We start from the raw sequence: 21,123 nt of genomic DNA, 5'->3' as shown, positions 1-21,123 counted from the left end.
CCAGTTGACTGCTGGTGTCTTCTCAACCCCATTGGGTTATGACACTGTACCCTCATCCCTCACCCTGTCCTTGGCACTGGGGCAGTGGCCTCCCACAGTGGACCCTGCCTGAAGCCAGACCTTTACCTTGGCCTGAGGTCCATGCCTGAAGGCCCAATGCCTTCAGGTCTCCTGCGTCAGGACCCACCAACTCCTGGTGGCCTCAGAGAGAGGTGGGAAAGGGCTGGAAGTGTTTGGAAAAATGCTGGTCTCAGTCAGAGGTAGCAAGGTGAATTTTGGTTTGGCAGTACCAGAGGAGGCTGTTTTCTCTGTTTTGCCCTAAATTCAACATGGGTCATGTGCTGGGACCCCCTTGTCATGTCAACTTTTCAAAGAAGCATGGTATCCTTTATGAGTTTGGTGGACAAGTTTTTGCAGATGCGGATTTTTAATGCGGCTGGGCAGGTGGAGAGGTTTCATTCATTTCATAATGAACATACAGCAATCTTGGCTATTGTTTTGGTAACTTGTACTCCTAACTTTATCCCCAGTCTCATTTCTTGATCAGCCTGATTTCTAAACAGGGGATATGTTGAAGGGCATTTATGCTTTGGAGCCATTTAGAATAAATAAGATTTATTTGGGGGTTTGATTTTGGGATTTGATAATTTGTGGGGGGCTTTGATGCAGGTAGAAATAGTTTTTGTTAGGGCGCTGGGTTGAGGTCTGAGGAAGCTTTGAATTTATTACTGTATTTTGGACTCTAGGTTTTCTGAAATGAGATTTGATAGAGTGCTTCTGACACACATTGGTTGTTTTTTAAAAAATTGCTATCTTGGGCTACTGTGAGTTCAGGCTAACTTATAGGGCTGATTCTCTGAGTCTCTGCTAGAAGGGTCGCTCTCTTCTCCAGTGGAGCAGATTGGTGTGAAGGTCAGCTACACGCACCTGTAAGTGTGCGCTGGTACAGTCTGAGGACATTTTTTTAAGTCTCCACCTTCAAAAGGCTTGTTTTCCAGGGCTCAGGTTAGCATTTGTGCATTTTGGGCTTGCAAAGCACCTTTTATCCTAGCAACAGGTACAGTTTGATTGAGCTTTGCAGGAGTAGGTTTTTTCAGTGGTCTAAATATAGAGGTAAGTCTTGCATTCAGAAAAAATGCCAGGTTTTGCCAAACATGTCCTAGCTTGATTTTCCTCCTGAGCTAATAAGAATTCCCTTGGATAATTTGTAGTTAGAGTTAATTACAAGTTTCAATTAAAGAAGTGAGGAGTTAGGGAAATAAAATAAATATTTAAGACATAATGTTCTAATTCCTATACTGAGCTATTGGTTATTTATTTTTGAGTTGTGACTCTGGGGTCTCAGAATATTTTGAGTGAAATCTGTTGAGGAAGACAGCTAGATCAGATTTGCCTTTTTAAGCATGTGTAAAGGATTAGGGCTGTGGTTTGGATTGATTTGTAGGAAGTTGATGTGAACAAGGAACATTTTGTTTTGGAGGGAATAGCACTTTTTGCTTTTGGGCTTCAAAGATGGGACATTTGATGGGAGTAAGAGCCGTGGCAGAGAGCGACCTGATTTGGAGATCAGCATAGGTTGATTTGTGTGTGTGGGAGGGGGCAGGGAGTGTAAGAGGTGTGCCTGAGTTCACTGAAGAAGAATAAGACCTCAGAAGGAATGCCAAGAGATTAAGTTTGGGACTTCTTGCCATGTTCTGGTTTACAGTCAATGGGGTAAGATTATGGCTGATGCTGCAGTTGTGGTTTTAGCTTTTGGAGGCTGGAGACTGAGCACAGGACAAGTGCCCTAGTAGGTCGTGGCAGCCTTCTTGATGTCCCAACAGGGAAATGGCATGCAAACAACTTGAGGACAGTACAGCACAGGCTGCCCTAGGGCTTGGGTTAGGATCAGAGTAAGGGCTACCTTTACTCAGGCAATGAGAAATGAGTCCTTATTAAAGGACGGATTTAGGATCATGCTTCTCAAAGTGGAGATGGGTTGTTGTTTTGGATAATCTGCCTGGAAGTGAGGACAAGAGGAGCTGATGGCAATCCCGATTTACAAGAGGCCCAGTCTAGCAGAGAGGTCACCTGGGGTTACAGCAAATGACTTCCCTGGTTTGTGGTCATCTGTGCATGATGCTGTCTCACTTGCCTACTGCTCCATGGAGAAGTGGTGGTGCTATGGCAGCAAGCAGTGAGGAACATCCTCGGACATGCTCATCCTCTGCAGGTAGTCTGCCTGCTGCTCTGCACGTAGTGTCATCCACAACCCCTCAGCTGTGTAGAGCTGCCTGGGCTACATCAATGCAGTGGGGACCGTGCCTCGATCCTGTTTTATTTCCTACTGCTGGTGTACTGTTCCTGATGGTGTCAGAAACCAGACAAAAGTCCAAAACTAAAGATCCTGAAAACCATGCCTGGGTGTTGCATAATCCTGGAGTCTCTTAGTATCCACAAAAAAATCTTTCTGTCTGACTACAGTAGCATCTGTATGTGTATCCAGAGATGTCCAGGCTGAGCAAATTGATACCTCGATCATGTGAACCATAAAATAGATGTCTTTCTGCTTAAAGTCCCTGAGGACTTGACCTTGGAGGAATGGCTTTGGTCGCCTCTGAAAACATGGATAGTCTGAGGCCCAGCATGCTACACAGGTGGAGCTAAAGTTTTCTTCTAAAAGATGAGGGACAGGTAAAAGGAGAAGGAATTTGGAGTCTCTTTCTCATTTGAGGACAAATACTCTAATGTGTGCTGCTGAGCCTAATAGCTCTGGCAGACTTGTACTGGTGGATTTAGCCCCGTTCTGCTGGTGTAAGCTCTGTGCCAGTGGCAGTTGGTATATAACCCAATTTACAAATCAGCATATTAGTACAAGCCCATCTTCATAAGTGAGAAGTTTTCAGTGGCCATGACTCTGATGGATGAGGAATGGAGACAGAGATGGGCTCAGCAACCTTCGGCGGTGAAGAGAGACTTTCAGCAGCATCAAGAACTTCTGAAATGACTTTGGCTTAAGATACAGCAACCCTTATTTTCTATTCTGGTCTTGTATTTCACCTGAGTCCTACCTAGCTGAATAGTTTCATGTAACTATTCAATATTTTGTGCATTTAAAACATTGTCTGGGCTAGCTTTCTCCAAACCAATTAATATTTTAAAGTAATTATATTTTATAAAGCATTTTGCATAGCCTTTCAAAATAAATATGGAACATGTCAAATGCCACAACATTTTGAAAGTTATCTTGACATGAATCTGGATTTTTGCCAGTTGATTTTATTATTTTGCTTACTGACAACTCTGAGCTGGTGAAAAGAATTATTTTTCCCCATGTAATTTATTAAAAAGCGTAACTAATTACTTTCACAGCTCTTTGAAAAGGCTTATTATCAATAAAGAGCAAAAGAGTTCAGTCCTGCCAGTAAAACTTTGGACTGTTTGATTGCCAGAAGTCTATTAATCAGTCAGGGAAGTTTTTTGGAGTCTGTGTGTGAGAGAGAACCTAAAAGGAAGCATCTTGATACAATTTTAATTTTAGCCTTTAAATTGAATATCTGTATATAATGTAACTAATTTTTTCCACTAAGGGAAAAAATACCCATGATTTTTGTGATATTAGGATGAGTAAAACACTGGAATTGGAAAAGTGAAATTAACCACAGAACAGTAGATTATAATCTAAGCCCAGATCTGAGTTTAGTGAATTGAATGAAGTGTATTTGCTTTCACATGATCCCTACCATTAGTGTTCTTAATTTATTTTTCAGATAAACTCCAAAAGATTAAGTCCTTGAGCGACCTGTGCTGTGGATCTAAGCCACTTGTTTATTATGGAAAGAGCACATATCTCCATCCTTGGAGATAATCAGAAGTTGACTAGACATGACCCTGAGAAATCTGATCTAATTTTAGCATTGAATCTAACTTCAAGGTTGGCTCTGCTTTGATCAGGGACCAGACTAGATGAGAGCAGGAGGATCCTTCTGACTGAGGTTTTTCAATGAGTTTCTCTGTATGTGTATGCAAACTGAAAGACGATTACTCCTTAGCTCCAGCCTAAGGATATCATTTTCCCTGAGAACATGAGTATGAAATTTTACATAATTTTCTGACTAAATCAGTGAGTAAAGAAAATGATTGTCATTTATCTTGCTATTCTAAAGCATGTAAGTATGGAAAATCATCTGTAGGTCAACAAACCCATGTGAGTAAGGGGCTACTATTTATGGACTTCTTCAAGTTAAAGTTCTTTATTCCCAAGATATTTGTTTCTTGGAGGAAAAAAAAAAAAACCAAACAAAAAACCCCCAAATCTAGAAACAGGCTTGAATCCTGGGTGTTTTGTAATTTCTAGCTCCAAAACAGGCAAATCTAGAAGTTCTGCCTGTCTGCACAGCAAAAAGTGACCTGCAGCAACATGACAGAGGTGGTGACCTAAAACAAGGTGGAGTCAGCTGGTTGGTGTCTCCACCAGCCTGTCTTGATCAGCCTTCGCTGATAACCTGTTTGTCATTTCCCTAGTTTTTTCTTTTCCTCCCTCTATTCCTGCTCTCCTTAATCTTCTTTTATCTGCCAGTTACTATTATCTAGGAATGACATTTAAATCCCATATAAGTCCTTTTTAAATGGCTGTAATATATATGCTAAAATATATGTTCACAGGAGAAGAAACTACTGTTAGGAGAAAAAGTCTCCTAGGAAACATGATGTATTAATGTGTCTTGTTTTTTCAATATCCAAACACAGAGCTACTCCAGTTTTTGGAACAGAATAAGAAAGTTTGAAAGTTAAATGGATTTTGACAGCTGTCCAAAACTAGAATTATAGCAAATATTTCTTCAGTCTGATCTCCAAGGCTTTGATAAATCTTGGGTTCAGGCATTCATCTGTGAAGCCTGGAAATCTTGTAATTGAATGCTCAGCTGCAATCAAAGAAAGTTGTGTAAGAAGATGAAAATCATTTTGCAGTGGGTAAAAGGAACAATATAATTGGAGCAATATAAAGGAACAATGAAATTATATAGAAAGCTGATCAGAGATTAGGATGTTGCCTGTATAAATCAGTGTAACCCTGTGTCAGCCCAAATATTTACTCCGTCTTTCAGCATCTGTGCATAGGATGCCAGAGCAGCAAAATGTATAACATTACAGCAGAGAAAACAAACAAAAAAACCCCAAACAAACAGAAAGCATGGATGGCAAAGTGAGGATTTGTCTATCAAGAAATCACTCAGAAGTCACTTTATTATTTCTTTCATTCATAGCATGAGGTTCAGGGTTTAAAATGTCTTGGTATTTCAATGCTGTATTAGAATGGTAAGGAGCATAACACTATTTGAAGAGGAAAATAAATATAGTAAGAATTGAATTGTGGGAACTGTATTTCATTAAAAATGAGTTTTTGATTAAAAGGAGCATAATTAATACCAGTTAAACGTGCAATACTGATTTCTATAGTGCTTCGCCACAGAAGGTCACTGTAAAAACAGCATGAAATGGTGTTTCTGGAGACAAGTTCAATTTATTATCTTGAAATTAAACATTTAAACTTGTCCTGGGTTGACTGAGTGGTGGAGTTTTTTTTGGTGGCAGGGGAGGGGGCTTTAGGGGCGGCCCCCTGTGAGAAGCTTCTCAAAGCTCCCCCAGCTCCAAGTCAGCTCCACTTCTGTTTGTAAACTGAACCCATCAGCTGCGCCTCTGCGATAGCGTATTTAAGAAGGGACGTGGTGAGGAGCAGTGGGACTTGTGAGGAGGAGTTGCTGCAGCTGCGTGAACACCAAGGTCAGTGGAGGAACGGAGGAAGAAAGGAGGGGGGAGGTGTGCCAGAGCAGAGACCTCCCTGTATCCTGTGGTGAGACGGCAGGGCGGTGCCCCCCTGCCACCCATGGAGATCTACAGTGGAGCAGACGTTGATTTATGGCCTGTGGCTTCTGCCTTGTTGATCAAAGTGCTGTGCCCGAAGAAGGCCGGGGTCTCATGGGAAAAGGTAGCCCCTCTGCTGTAATTCAGCGCTGGGAGGATTGCAGCATGCGGGGGAGTCCCACAACGGAGCAGCTCGGGAAGGGCTGCAGCCGTGGGAGAGAGACTCCTGTGGAGGACTGTCTGCTGGGAGAGGGGGACCGTGACGGAGCAGGGGAAGCAAGTTCCAGAAGCTTCCTCCCCGCCACCAAAGATGGAAGAAAGCAGCAGCACTGACTGCACCCCCCATCCCCTGCCCCTGTGCCACTGGGGGGAGGAGATAGAGATATCGGGAGCAGAGCTGAGCCCGGGAAGAAGGGAGGGGTGGGGGGAAGGTGTTCTCAAGGTGTGGCAATGCTTCTCACTGTTGTGCTCTGTTACATGTTGTTAGTGTCTGTAATAAATATATGGGTTTTATTCTTCCCCTAACGAGTCTGCCTTTTGCTCATGACCATCTGCAGCGGTTGGCTGCTAACCCGGCTCAAACCACTACAAAACTAGAAGTGGACAAGCTGTCATGCAAAATGGCAGTGGCTGGTGCAGTCCTCTTCTATTCTCTCATTGACTTGGTTTGACTCCTACGGAACGAGGTCAAAGATAAAGTGTACTATGAAATCCCTAAGGGGATTTCACTGAGAATCAGGTTTTCTCCCTGGCTAGCATTTCTCTTTTATATCCTTCTTTCTCTTGGCAATGCAGATTGCCTGCAGTGACATGAGGGCTGGAGCAGCTCCCGGGGCAGGCGCCAGCCGGGTCTCTCCCCTTTGGGATCCGGGCAAGGGCGGCTGCGGTGCTTGCACCAGGGGTGCGGCAGGAGCCGTGCTGTGCTGTGCCGTGCTGTGCTGTGCCGTGCCGTGCCGTGCCGTGCCGTGCTGTGCCGTGCTGTGCTGTGCCGTGCCGTGCCGTGCCGTGCCGTGCTGTGCCGTGCTGTGCTGTGCTGTGCCGTGCTGTGCCGTGCCGTGCCGTGCCGTGCCGTGCCGTGCTGTGCTGTGCCGTGCCGTGCCGTGCTGTGCTGTGCTGGCAGCTGGTGGGCTTGGGGGTGGCAGCGAGGTGAGGATGTGTGCAGCCAGCGCGCTTGTGTCGCGAAATCTTGCTGTGTGTGTAGCAGACAGGGAGCTAGTGCAGGAATACGTAAGGTGATGACAAGGCTATGAGGCAGTGCGGAATAAGTTTGCCTTCGCAGCACACCAGCTGTCTGCTTGCCATGCTTTTTGTTTATGACCATTACTTTCCAAACTGCTCTTTGGCCCCAGGCCTTTTAAACTGGACAGAACAAGGTGTCTTCAGTATCTCGTTTGACAGTCAACAGCAACCTGAGCTCTGGTGTAAGATGGAGACTAGCTAGGGAAAGAGCAGCTGGAAGTGTTTTTTACAAGCATCTCAAAATGCCGCTGTTTCTTCCAAATGTCCATGTGTTGAGCGCTAGTGGTGCAAATAGGCTTCACTGTCTCCTTTCCTCTGCTCTCACAGGGGTGGCAGCTTTCTGTCCGGATTTTGTCTTGGAGACACTGCTGCAGGACAATTGGACAGCTTAAGTTGGCCAAGTTTGAGGTTTTCTCTTTCCCAGGAAAACTTGTGCTCCAGCCTCTTCCTTCTTATATTCTGGTGTGATGTGATGAGATGAGGGACAATTCACCTGGGCACCCTTCTGGGAAAAAAACAGTCTTCCCTATGTCATACTTGGTTGCTACAACTTTTGTGTCCAAACTCAAGCCGGTTGCACATTTTGCAGCTCTGAAGAATAGTGTGCCTTCCAGCATTACTGAGAAGAGCACTGTAATGGATTTCCCCTCTAGTGATGACATGTGTCCACTACAGATTATTCTACATATCTCAAGTACTAGCACAGTAAAAGTAGTTGTTTCTCACTTCCTTTTAAACAGCAGCTTTGAGAGGGGAAGAAAAGACAATCAGAAGTTTATTGGATCTGGAATACTATAAAGTCAAAGTGTAAATCACAGGACTCTACCATTAAAAAACCCCCAAACCAAACAAAAGCAACAATTTCAAATTTGAAACAAATTTGTGCACTAAGTACACCTTCACACCACTTTTGTTATTCTGGATAAAAAACTCTACCTCTTAAAGCAAGAGGAGTATCATAATGTCTTTTCTGGTGGAACAGGTAATTCTCTCATCAGTTCTTTTCTTAGTGTTTTGGAAATATCTCATCTTCTTCAGGCCTGAGACTGTCACTATTTTAAGAGTTGTCATCCTATGCCAGGATTTTAAAATTATAGCAGAAATAGGTACTCCAGGGTTGAAAATGTTGGATTCAGGTGTGGGTTCACCTGGTTTTGCTCAGCCAATGAAGAAATTACTTAATGTGAGTGCAAAATGCATTAACCCACCTTTTGCTCTTATTATTTTCTAAAGAACTGTCACTTTTGGAATCAAAAGCGTGTATTATTTCCCCTGAATAATTTTGAAATTATTGGCTATTGTCAAATAAAATTAACAGTGGGAAAAAGGTTTTGGGGTTACTAAGTTTGACGCTACTTGTAAAAAAAGCTAGCCAGCTACAAAGGAATAGCCATTAATGCATGCCCTGAAGGACAACAGTGTAGGAGCAGAATCTGTGTGGGCACAGAGTACCTCTGGGAAACTGATGTGGAGAGTACTCAGCCACACCTTCACTAGTGGTTTATGCCAGATTAGAGAGCAGGTAATTTACACCTTGCTCGAGGCGTCTCTTATGCAGATTTTCTTGGATATAAGAAGGTGTGAAGACAGAAGAAGAAAGCTAACATTCAAAAATGTTGAGAAACGTGAGCTAGGAATCACTTTTATCATGATGATAAAAGAAAGGTGGTACAGTTGGGCAGGAGTCACGGAGTACCATCATTGCACATGGAAAGATCAGCGGACATCTGGGGATCGCAGGTCCAATGCAGATGCATTGCAGTGCTGCAGTGACATACCAAGGATAGGAAGCAATGGAAGAGGCTGCATAGGTTCTTCTGGAGCTGCCACGGCCAAAGGTCTTTAGGTTAGACAGTCTATTTTTAGGTGTAATTTTCCCTGGCCTTGAAGCTGGACCTAGACTAGTTGACCTCCTGTGGTCTTCTGCTGCCTTATGGCTGTATGAATGATGTTTCATGTGGTTAAATCATAATATCTGGTGCCTGAGGAAGAGGTGTTGGCATTGCAGTCCCAGAGCGATTCATGTAAAGAGTCAATCAAAAATGAAACATAAGGAAATGGGGACTCTCTAGTCCAGGTTAATTTGATCAGTGCAGAGAAATGAATGAATAAATTATTAGGTACCAAAATTTTTAATGAGTTAAGCATTAGTCACAAGTTACTAAATGTTGAAACACTGGATAGGCAGCCTGGTTTGAATAAATGGCCTGTATCCTGATTAAAATCACTTTCTTGTATACCATCCTTAGTTTTGTAGGGAAGACTTGATTCAAAATACTAAAGTGGGGTTAGCTGTGAACAAATTTTTGGTTGACCCTGACTTGCACAGTCACTCGCCAGTGGCTAAACCCTGCCCTGTGTTTGTGTCCATTAGATGACCCTGAGAGAGGGGAGGAGAGGCAGGGCAGAAGGGATAATGAGCTTTCAGACAACCATCTGAGACATACCAAACACAGTTTGGAAGGGTTGCATTGCCATAACATGCAACTTTGGTAAGAGAGGCCCATGCTTGATGTGTCCCCAAGGACCACCTGCTGTTTGAGAGGGAAAGCGCCCCACTGCCTCCAGTCCCCCAGGACGTGGCAGCAGGCCTGAGACGTGGTGTGGGCAAGACAACTGGTGTGGTTTAAGCATCCTGGTTTCAGCAATCCTTGGAGGTTTTCAAGGCCCAACTGGACAAAGCCCTCGGCTACCAGGTCTGACCTCAGAACTGTGAGCAGGAGATTGGGCTGAGACCTCCTGAGCTCCCTGCCAGCCTGAATGGTCCTGCAAGCCAATGACCTGGTGCTGGGCTGTTCTGCAAGTACCTCCAGACCACCCAGGTCACATCTTTTGTATACCTTATTTTTATATATTATATGTAATCCTTTTTCCTATCCTTTCCTTCTTCCTTTCTTGATCATCTTTTTTAGCTGCCCTTTTACATCCTTTTCTCCACCTCCTTCTGTCTCCACCCAGATAAACATCCTGCCGCTAATCACTTTTTCCTCACTGCTCCCAGTTTTGCTGCATCCCACCTCAATTTTGCTATTTCTGATACCCTCAGCCTTGGAGGGCATTACTGAAGTGGATCCCTGGGCCCTGTTGGCCTTGCGAGATGCCATGCACCCAAAAGTTCCCCGCACAACCTTCAGCTGTCATATTTGGCCCTTGCTCACACTCCTTTCCCTTGGCCCTCTGTGAAATCCAGCACCCCTCCTGGCACTCTCCCTAACTTTTGGCAGTTTCTCCCACTGTCAGCTGTCACCTCCAGCAATTTCTCATGTCACCTCCAGCAATTTCTCCATGTCCTGCTGAGATAGTGTCAGCAGGGGCCAGGGACCAACTGTCTACCTGCAGCCTTGATACATCATCTCATTTCTTCCTTCCAGCTTGCTTCTTCAGTGATCTGCCTCTCCCCAGCTCCCATCTGTCTCCCCACACATTATACTCTTATTATTTAAAGTGGTTTTATCCACAGAATACGGGGCATGTACAGAAGGACAGGGTTAGCAAATATTTAAAGATACTCCACTGATTTTTTAATGTATTTGAAAAGCATTGTTTTCTACAAACCCAGGAAGGGGAGGTGGGAGAAGGAAGGACATTACAGTTGCCAGATACTATGCACATCCTGTGCGTCTGGTCACTACAACTAGAAAAAACCCCACCACACTGATAACTTTAAATTTCAGTCTCAGTTGTCATGAGATATTTATACAAACACGTAAGACTCACAACAAAAACGTCTCCCAAAGATGAGAGGGTGCAGAATCTGAAAAATAATCAACATCACTTTAGCAAGACCTGAAATTCATTAAATATTTAAAGTAGTCTCTCTGAGTATTTTAATTATATTTAAGGAGCAATGCTTCTTTTGCACATGACAACAAGAATGGTGTCTTCTGTGTCAGTAAATTTGCATCCAGGCTGTATGTGGAGCCAATTATGCATATTTTAGAAATTAAAATAAATTATTTCTGTCTTTTAGAGTTGTTAGCATCACAATACTGATGTAAAAAGACCCATCTGTAATTAGATCTTTTTCATTCCCTGTGATGAGATTGCATCTTCAAATGTTAATTTTGGATATATTACCATACAAAACTTGAGGGCACCTCACATTTTTTTCAGCAGCACATTAGTGTGTATCTTCTCAGCTTTACTTGCAATAACGATTTGTGTGTATGTGTGTGTGTGTGTAAAAAAAACTGTAATGTAGGCAAGACCCATAAGGTAAAAGCTCAGAACAAATTACTTTTCTCCTGCAAGTGCACTCGGGACCAAAATTGATGTTATACTGCAATCAGAAAGCCAGACAAAAACTCTCAAGCCACCTCACAATTTTCAGCATAGTTTAAATAGCTCAACGATGAGTAGGCTACAGTTGGTGCTGCTGAAACCACGTAAAACTTCTCTCCTTTGAGACCTTAATTAATGAAGATGAAAAAAAAAAAAAAAAAAAAAAGGAAACCCTCTAATTTGGCAGCTCTCTGTCAGGCTTTGCAGGGCTGACTATGTAAGAAGTGTTTGACCTTGTAAACTCAGCAGATTTAAAATGCTTTTGAGAGGCAGCGTAGGTACCCAACCTCATTCCCATACTTGCTTAAAACCTATCTGTTCAAAACATACTTGCATCTTCAGGAATGCATAAACTTTCATTAAAAAACTATATCAGAGGTTACACTTGAGTAGAATTTTGATCAAATTAATTGTTTTACTGAATTGTATCCAAAATACCTGGTTTGTGTCTACACTTTTCTTCAAGTATTTCTACACAATGCTGAATGATTTCAATTTCTTTAAGGCAAGAATTGTTCTCTTACAGCCATTTTGACTTATAGCATGCAATAGCATTCCTTAAATCAGGAAACTCAAATTTCTAAGTGCTTTACAGCTTTACATTTTAGTAGCAAGGTACCAAAGCAGCTTTGCTTGGCGTGTTGATCATTCCCATGTTAGGGAATAACATAAAGAAAAGACCACAAAAGGTATAGATAAATACAAAGAGAGAAAAGCTGTTAAATGTATTTCCGTGGATATCCACATGTATCAGAGTACTATAAAGCAAGACAGACAGAACCAACTGTAAAAATAAGCAGCTCCCAGAGATGAGTGGTATATCATTGCATATGTTTTGGAAAAGGGTGTAGCACACAACCAGACTGAAATGTCCCAAAAGAATTAATCATGATTTATTCAACTAAAGAATAGGATCCAAAATGCTCCTCATCTGAACTCATTCTTGATAAATAAGCTGAGAAATGGAACAGACTCCACTAGGCAAGCAGGTATCTCTGTTGCCCTTGTGGCAGAAGAAAGAGGCTATTAATTTTCTGCAAGTAACTTACAAAGGAATAATCCGTTTCTATACCCTGAACTATCAAATCAATCACATATAAAACCAGACCAGCAATTCTTTTTCTATGGGATTTATTCTCTTCTGTTAATTGCAGGTAGAAAACTGCCATTCCAGGCCTTGGCAGGAGCTAGGAGTGAACCAGGGCAACCCACCACCTCCAAGGGACACAGCTGAGAAAAATGCTATCAAACTTTCTTTATGGTATGGCAGTAGATATGTCAGCAGTTCAGACTCACAAGTGGCCCATCTATAAGCTTCTGATCAATATGTGTTTCACAAGTGGCTCATCTATAAGCTTCTGATCAATGGCGATTTTGAGAGAGCATTTTCTTTCAAACCAAGGGGGAAAAATGTCTGTACCTGCAGCTGAAAAATATTTAAGATAACAGCAATATAAATACAGAGGTTTTGCAGCCAGGCTGAGTTACCCTAAATACTGGGAGTTAATTTTCATTAAGCATTTTTGTAAACATTTTTGCCACATCAGAAGTTGATATCCTCCATGAAACCAAGGCAAGCAGAGTGATATTTCTGAGATGTCTGTTCCACACTGTGTATGTCCTAGAGGAGGCACTGACCAGCACAGTTGTTGTACAGTTCCCTTCAGGTTTCTGGGTGAAATCTCTCTTATGTCTGTAGAAAGTACTTATTTTACAACATTGCTAGGGGCCTTTGCTACAGCAGTTGATGATCGACTGATTAATTTTAAATTAGCAACATTTTTAAGCTAGATGTTCCCCTTTTTCTGTTCAACATGGCAGTTAATATTTTTCTGGAGGACCAAATTTAGTATAAAATCATGTAAAGTTTCCGTAGTACTAGCGTTTATTCATTCCTAAAATTTTATCTTTTGGGAAAGGGTATAATGATTTGATGTGTTCCTTTCATGCAAACTTTTCTCCCAGAAGGTCATACAAGAACTTGTATTTTGCTAGACTTGTGTTATTTTCTGCTAAGCAATGATTAACTGCTTAATGGCTGCTCCTAATCCGGTCATGTATGAATATGTCCTTTTTGTCATATTTGAAGTCTAAAAGCTCAGACATCAGGTAACATTGGTCTATAAGTTCATTACTGTACATCTTTTAATAAAATAAAAGAAGGAATGGAACAATCCAGGAAAGGAAATGAGGAAATTCTGGTGTTGTAGCTCCCCAGCGGTATAAAAGCAGGGTTGGTAAAACCAGGGAAGAGAGGGACTGACCACCCTCCCTCCCAGTACAGAACTGGGGCATCAGGTGAAGCTGCCTGGGGCCACACACAGAGGACATGAATGAAGGCAACTCTTGATGCCCCAGCTGGTGGAGCACCACTGGAAGCCACACCTGGCTGAGGTGGTTCCTCTGTTTGAAGCAGTACAGCTTCTCATGTTTTTATCTTTCCTTTACTTTGAAGGGTAAAAAACCCATTGTGGTAAGAAGTGGATGAAGTGGATAAAGACCTGAGTAACCTGGTCAGACCTCAGAGCTGGCACACTGCGAGAAGGAGTTTGGACTGAGGTCCCTGAGCATCCATCCAGCTGGAATTATTCAGTGATCCCAAATAGCATTTTTTTTTCATATGAAAGTAATGTTCAGACATTTATTCAAGGTTATGCTATATGATGCAAAATTTTGTAAGGGTAACTTACAGTCACCTGTATTCAGTGGTTGTTTAAGAACTTTCCCACTGTTTATGAAAATTATTTTTTCTTTATACTTTAATTATAAACTTCTGGTGACCCTCTAGTGTATCTCGGGTATAAGAATCCCCTAATATTTTTCTGCCCTTGTTTATTATTTTTTTCAGGCAAAAGATGATCCCGTTTTGCATTTTTGGAAAGTCCCGAGCTGTCGTTGATAAACACGCTGCAGATGTTTTAGTTACAACAGATTTTTGACTTAAGTTTCCATTTCATTTATTTTCATTTACCATTTGTTTGGATATTGGCAGTGCTGGCTGTGGGTGTGGGATGTGTTAGCTTCAGATTACTTTCGTAAGACTAGTTTGTCTCTTCCGTGACTTCTCAGGTCTAAAAGCACAGTTTGCAATTTCATGATACAGCTGAAGCTGAACCGGTGAGTGTGTGTGCACTGGCTTTCTGCAGCAAACACTATGTTGTGCAAGTACAGTGGAAGGTCTTTGGATTTCAAATTCTTGGCAACCTGCAAAGCTAAATACACACTGAGAACAGCTGCTAAGAAGAGACTGATTGCCATGGCTGGTGCCTGTGAAACAGAGGGGAAGCATTCTTGTGGGGCAGGGGCTGTTACCTTCCTGGGTGTCATGGTTTAGGCCCAGAGGGCAACTGAGCACCCCACAGCCGTTGCCTCACTCCTTCCCCCATCAGAGATGGGAAGGAATATGTGAGACAGAAATGACTCAAAGAATCCATCTAAGGAATAGCTCACCCATTATGGTCACAGGCAAAAGATGACTGTTAGGGAAAGAAAAAGAAAACATCACTTTAGTTCAAATGCTAACAAAGACAACACTTAACAGACAAGGTGGGGACAGTGAGAAGTGCCACCACATCCAAAAAACACATCCCCCCATCCCTCCCTTCTTCCTGGGATCAGCTCTGCTCCCTATCTCTCTGACTCCTCCCCCAGCAGCACAGGGAGCCGGGGATGGGGGTCACAGTCAGCTCTCTGCTCCTTCCTTCTCAGGAGGTGGGGTGAATACCACTGTCATGGTTTGAACCTGGTCGGCAGCCAAACACCACGCAGACACTCAATCCCCCTTCTTTTCTGGCAATAAGAAGGGACAGATGAACCAGGCTTGGGATTCAAGATAGGACCAGGAGGGGCAGATCACCCATTATGGTCATGGGCAAAAGGCAGGCTCATTAGGGGAAGAAAAAAAAGAACATACATTTATTACAGACACTAACAACAATGCTTAACAGAGTAGGACAGTGAGAAGCATCGCCACATCTTGAGAACACCTTCCACCCTCCCCTCCCTTCTTCCCGGGCTCAGCTCTGCTCCCAATATCTCTACCTCCTCCCCCAGTGGCGCAGGGGCAGGGAATGGGGGGTGCAGTCAGTGCTGCCGCTTTCTTCCATGTTCAGTGGGGGGAGCTGCTGGAACTTCTTCCCCCTGCTCCGTCGTGGTCCCTCTCTCACAGGAGACAGTCCTCCACAAACTTTCTCAGACATGAGTTCCTCCCATGGGCTGCAGCGTTTCCATACACTGCACCAGTGTGGGACGCCAACTTTATCTGACTGGATTCCCTCCCACGGCTGCAGCCCTTCCCGAGCTGCTCCGTTGTGGGACTCCCCCGCATGCTGCAATCCTCCCAGCACTGAATTACAGCAGCGGGGCTGCCTTTTCCCATGAGACCCCGGCCTTCTTCGGGCACAGAACCTTGGTCATCCATGCAAAAAACACAGGCCATAAATCAATGTCTGCTCCACCATAGATCTTCATGGGGGGGGGGGGGGGACCGCCCTGCCGTCTCACCACAGGATACAGGGGGGTCTCTGCTCCGGCACACCTCCCCCCTCCTTTCTTCCTCCGTTCCTCCACTGACCTTGGTGTTCACACAGCTGCAGCAACTCCTCCTCACAAGTCTGACTCCTCCTCACCACGTCCTTTATTAAATACGTTGTCACAGAGGTGCAGCCGATTGGCTCAGTTTTGGTGCAGAGGTGGAGCTGACTTGGAGCTGGGGGAGCTTTGAGAAGCTTCTCACAGGGGGCCACCTCTTTAGTCCCCTCCCCTGCTACCAAAAAACCCCAGCACTCACTCAAACCCAGGACAGCCACACATTCCTCCCTTGCTCCACACGTCTCCCCTCTCACTGCAGACAACCGTCCACAAACCTTCTCCGATACAAGTCCTCCCCACAGGCCGCAGCTGCACGCTGCTCCCACGTGGGTCACCCCTGCATGTTGCAGTCCCCCCAGCACCAAACCACAACAGCGGGGGCGGCTTCTCCCCTCAGAGTCCCGGCTTCCTTTAAGTGCAGACACCTGTTCTGGAGTGGCTTTCTCCTCAGGCTTCAGGTTGACCCCTACTCCACCGTGGACCTCCATGGCTGGCAGGGGGGCAGCCCTTCCGATCCCACCATGGGATACAGGGGTCCTTGCTCCACCGCACCTCCCCCACATTCTTCCCCTTCCTTCCACTGACCTGGGTGTTCATCCTTCTTGCAACTCCTCCTCACAAGACCCAACCCCATCTCAGGTTCCCCTTCTTACATGTGTTATCACAGAGGTGCAGCTGATTGGCTTGGCCCTGGCCAGAGACAGGTCTGACTTGGAGCCGGCGGAGCTTTCGAAAAGCTTCTCACAGGGGCCACCGCTGTAGCCCCCTCTCCTGCTACCAAAACCCCCACCAGAGAAACCAAACACACTGGGGCACCGAGCAGTGTACGGTAACCTAATGTGCCCATGGGTGGGACCCACACGTTTCCAGATTTTGTTGTGCGGCTACACATCCGGGTGAGTGCAAAGATGCTTTGGGTAGTTTTTCATATGTTGTTCTGACACAGTTTGGTTGCACTGACTTTGTGGTGTCCTATGGGTACTTTGCCTATAATGATGTATTTAGCAAATGGGGGTTTAAGCATTAAGGTCAAAAGCAGTGTCAACAGCAGAGTCCACCAGAAGTTTTCAATGAAACGGAGGCAGGTTGTACCTGTGGAGGATTTGAATCATGGACGTGCAGGTCATGTGGCCTGTGGATTCAGAAAACATTGCTGGGTCTTCTCCCTGCCCCGTGCAAAAGTGACAGATCCCACACAGGGCCTGCATGGGATTTTGGACAAAGCTGGATGAAAGCTGTTGAGCATAGTTTATGTCGGGACTAATGACTTCTTAAACCAAAATCCATTTTGATTTTATCTGAGCTTTTGTCCGTATGGTACAAAGTGTTTGGGGGCTGAGAGAACATAATATCTGGCCTGACCACAGCATGAATCAATACTGGCACGACATGATGCTAACATGCTGCTTCAGCTGTCCCAGCTATTGCAGATACCTCCCCACTACTGTCTTGTACAGTGAAACATATCCTTAGTTTTACATGCTACCACAATACTCCTGGATGTATATGCCTTCAGCATATATGTGCCTTGTGTTCTTTCTAACCCCTTTTGTGTGTTTAGAAGTGGGGATGGCTCATTTCAGTACTTGTTTGTTGCAACTTTCTGCACAGATGTGTTTCAGTGAAACACCAATTTAGATTTGCCAAACACTCCACTCCCATGTTCTAGCAGCAAAGGTAAGCAATTCTTGCGAGTATTTAATCATAAAGGGGTAAGGTGTTCCCACGTACTGCTTTGGACAATAGACATAACACATCAGCCACAGCTGTAAATAAAACATTGAACCTTATGGTATAAAAGTAATCAGATGCATGTTCAGTAATTGGTAGTATAGAGCTTTCATTTATTGACTGCCAGGCAACAGTTGAGGTGAAAATCTTAATCTGAGTGACCCACTTAGTAACAAACTCTCATTAAAAAAAATTTTTTTGTAAGGCTGCCATCTAATAACCTTCAGTCTCTGTGTATTTACACAGTGCCCATCTAAAGACTCAAAGGACAAGAAGACTTTGAATTTAATCTTTCCCCTTTGCTCTTCTTTGTGAAAGCAGGAAGAGCATGGAGCTGTGCTCACAGGCCAGTGGCCCACAGACATCCCCATGGCTGGGGCAGTATAAACCCCAGCAGGAGACCGAGCGCTTCACCGCTCTCCACAGCTGTGCAGAGTTACACAGCATCACAGAGAAGGGCAAGTGACTGCTGCCAGCGTGGCTTCATTGTGGGAAACAATAACAGTAAAATAGTTGTGACTGGAAAATAGAATTGTGTTGGTGAAAGTACTCAAGCTTTAATAAGGTGTTCACTAGTTGATAAAGTGAATGACTGCATTTCAGGAAATTTACAGAGGGCTGCAGAAGTGCTAAAAGCTATTGTGATTTCATTTAATAGTCTTAACATCTTCTCCCTACTGACTAAGAGTTACATTAAGAAATATTGCATAGGTGGTATATTCGGTATATAGTCATGTAAACTATTGTGCACTTTCTCTTGAATTTTGCCATGATATGCTAAAACATTTTGGACCTACACTAGAAAAAAGGTACATGTTTTGAACTAATAGGCTACTTCTGCTCTAATGGTGGTACAACGGAGAAGGATTAAAAGTTATTATCTCTGAATAGTAACTATGGTTTCATGCGTATGTTCTTGATGGTTATTGTGCAATGGAACACATTTTAATTATTATGTTTGCAGCAAATAACATGTGCTGCATAGGAAGTGTAGCTATTTCAACTTCTTTTCTTCCTGTGTTATTCAGGATTCATGCCTGCAGGCTGACCTGCCAGGGTGAATTCTAGGCAAGTCTACAGTTAAATATCTGGGAAGATCCATCCAGTCAGTGATAGTTCAGCTAAGTCAGTAGGAGTTTTGCCATTGACTTACTAACTCCAAGGTACTACCTATGGGCTCTGAAAGTAATTTCTTCAGTTCTCAGAAACTGGTAGGTATACCCAACCCAACAGCTCGTTCCTTTGCCTGCTGTGGCCCCTTTGTTGTTATGTTGATTTCGGATATAGCAAGATTTGTGTTGAATCTGTTTCCTGTTCACACACAAAAACTCTGAGTTATTTGGCTTTAGCCAGAGTTAATATTCTCCTCTTAGGATCTATGTGAATTTGGAATAAGTTGTAGTTTGTTGACATACATTATGGAAAGAAAAATACTAAAGGTCTAGCCAACTCTGCTGATCAACAGGAAAAGTTTGTAAACTTGTCAGCCTTGTTTGGAAGCTGTTTTCCCATTTTATAGTATGTAACTGTAGCTGTGTAAAAAGTGATGCATACGGTAGACAAAAGCACTATGAAATCCCATATCTGCTTTTTGTAAAGGACAGCTGAAGAAGTTAGGTTATGAATAGAGAAAAAACATTGGTCTTGTTCAGAAAAAACCCAAAGAAACTGCATTTCCAGCTACCTTTCATCTATTTTTTTATTCAGGATAAAATGCCTGTCATTGCAACACGGCGATATAGTATGAAGCATTAGACAACCACATAACAGTTTTCAAGCAAAGATGTAATTCTTATTTTTATGTGGTGATGAATCTCAAAGAAAATGGAACATCAGCAGATCTGAGGCAGGAGGCATCATCGTGCAGTCAGTCGATGTGAACCCTCCTTCTGTCAATAAAGTTCAAGCCGCCTTCTGCATGTCATAAATTCTAAAGAAAGCATCAAAGAAAAGAGAATTTTCCATTTCTAGGGAAGGAAGGAACTTGGAAATTTTCTTTACTTCTGTAAGAAAGAAGCTTAGCTCCACTTTAGGAGTTCTTATATTATTTGAATTGCTCTGTGCAGACTCAAAAGCACCCATTCCATGACCTACACATGTGATTAAGCACTCTCAGTGGAACCAAACAATGAAGATTAAACCATTGAATTATATTCTCAGATATAAATAATACTCATCTTGTCTACAAGAGTTCTTATGTCAAAAATAAAGACTTAAAATATATAATCTATTTTTTCTACTTTATTTTCTTATGTACTCCTTGAATTTAATTAAAGTTGGGTAATAAAAATTAACTTTTCTTTCCTTTTTGTTTATAGGCTTCTACTTGCTGTGCTACTAGACTTGCAGTGCTACTCTTTTTTTTGAAAAGATGTGTATAAATCTTCTGTTTCTGGAGTCAAGAGATTTATCCAATATTCTCAGTTTACACGTTTGTGGGCTCTGTGACTGTGATCAAAACCAGAGCATATTCAAATTTAATTCAAAGCTTAAGGAGATAAATAAGGAAAATAAAAGGATAAGAAATCTTTTTCAGGAGGCTTGATTCATGATTTGTCAATAGGCAGTGTCAGCATCACAGTTTGGCTGTAACAAATCAAAACAATCGCTTCATAAAAGCTATGATTGATAAAACTCCATTTTCTTAAAAGGGTAATATTTATTCAAAGTCTTAAATTCTAGGCTTGCAAAATTAGAAATGTCCTTTGAAACATAATATTTATTCCTTATGGACAATCTTTTTTGGAGTTTTCAGTGAAAAATCTGAAGATAAGAAGAGTTCTTATGTGGATCATGAGGAACTCAAAGAGACATCAAGGTCCCAAATAAGACAGAAAGACCTACAGAGACAAACGGATTTTTGGAATAGAGGAGTCTGGACCTAAGAATTCTACCAATACTTTCAAAGTCTGAAGATAACAGATAATGAGAGATCCTAAAATCATTTACTTTTTCAAATAGGTTACTGAATTACTGGTCTTCCAGAGTAGATAGATAATCATAGAATCACAAAAAGGTTTGGGTTAGAAGGGACCTTAAAGATCATCTATCTCCAACCCCCTGCCCCGGGCAGGGCCCCCTTCCCCCAGCCCAGGGTGCTCCCAGCCCCGTCCAACCTGGCCTTGAACCCTTCCAGGGAGGGGGCAGCCACAGCTGCTCTGGGCACCCTGGGCCAGCGCCTCACCCCCTGCACAGGGAAGGATTTCTTCCTTACATCTAAACTAAATCTGCCCTCTTTCAGTTTAAAGCCATTACCCCTTGTCTTATCACTACAAGCCCTTGTAAAAAGTCCCTCCCCACCTTTTCTGTAGCCTCCTTTAAGGGGGGCCACTATAAGGTCTCCCCAGAACCTTCTCTTCTCCAGGCTGAACAACCCCAACACTCCCAGCCTGCCTTCTTCCCACCGATCACCTTTGTGGCCTCCTCTGGACCTGCTCC

Source organism: Tyto alba, unplaced genomic scaffold (genome assembly GCF_018691265.1).
Source record: "Tyto alba isolate M040663 unplaced genomic scaffold, T.alba_DEE_v4.0 Super-Scaffold_27, whole genome shotgun sequence".
Lineage (NCBI taxonomy): Eukaryota > Metazoa > Chordata > Aves > Strigiformes > Tytonidae > Tyto > Tyto alba.
The sequence above is the reverse complement of the archived record's forward strand: the minus strand, read 5'-3'. Positions refer to the sequence as shown.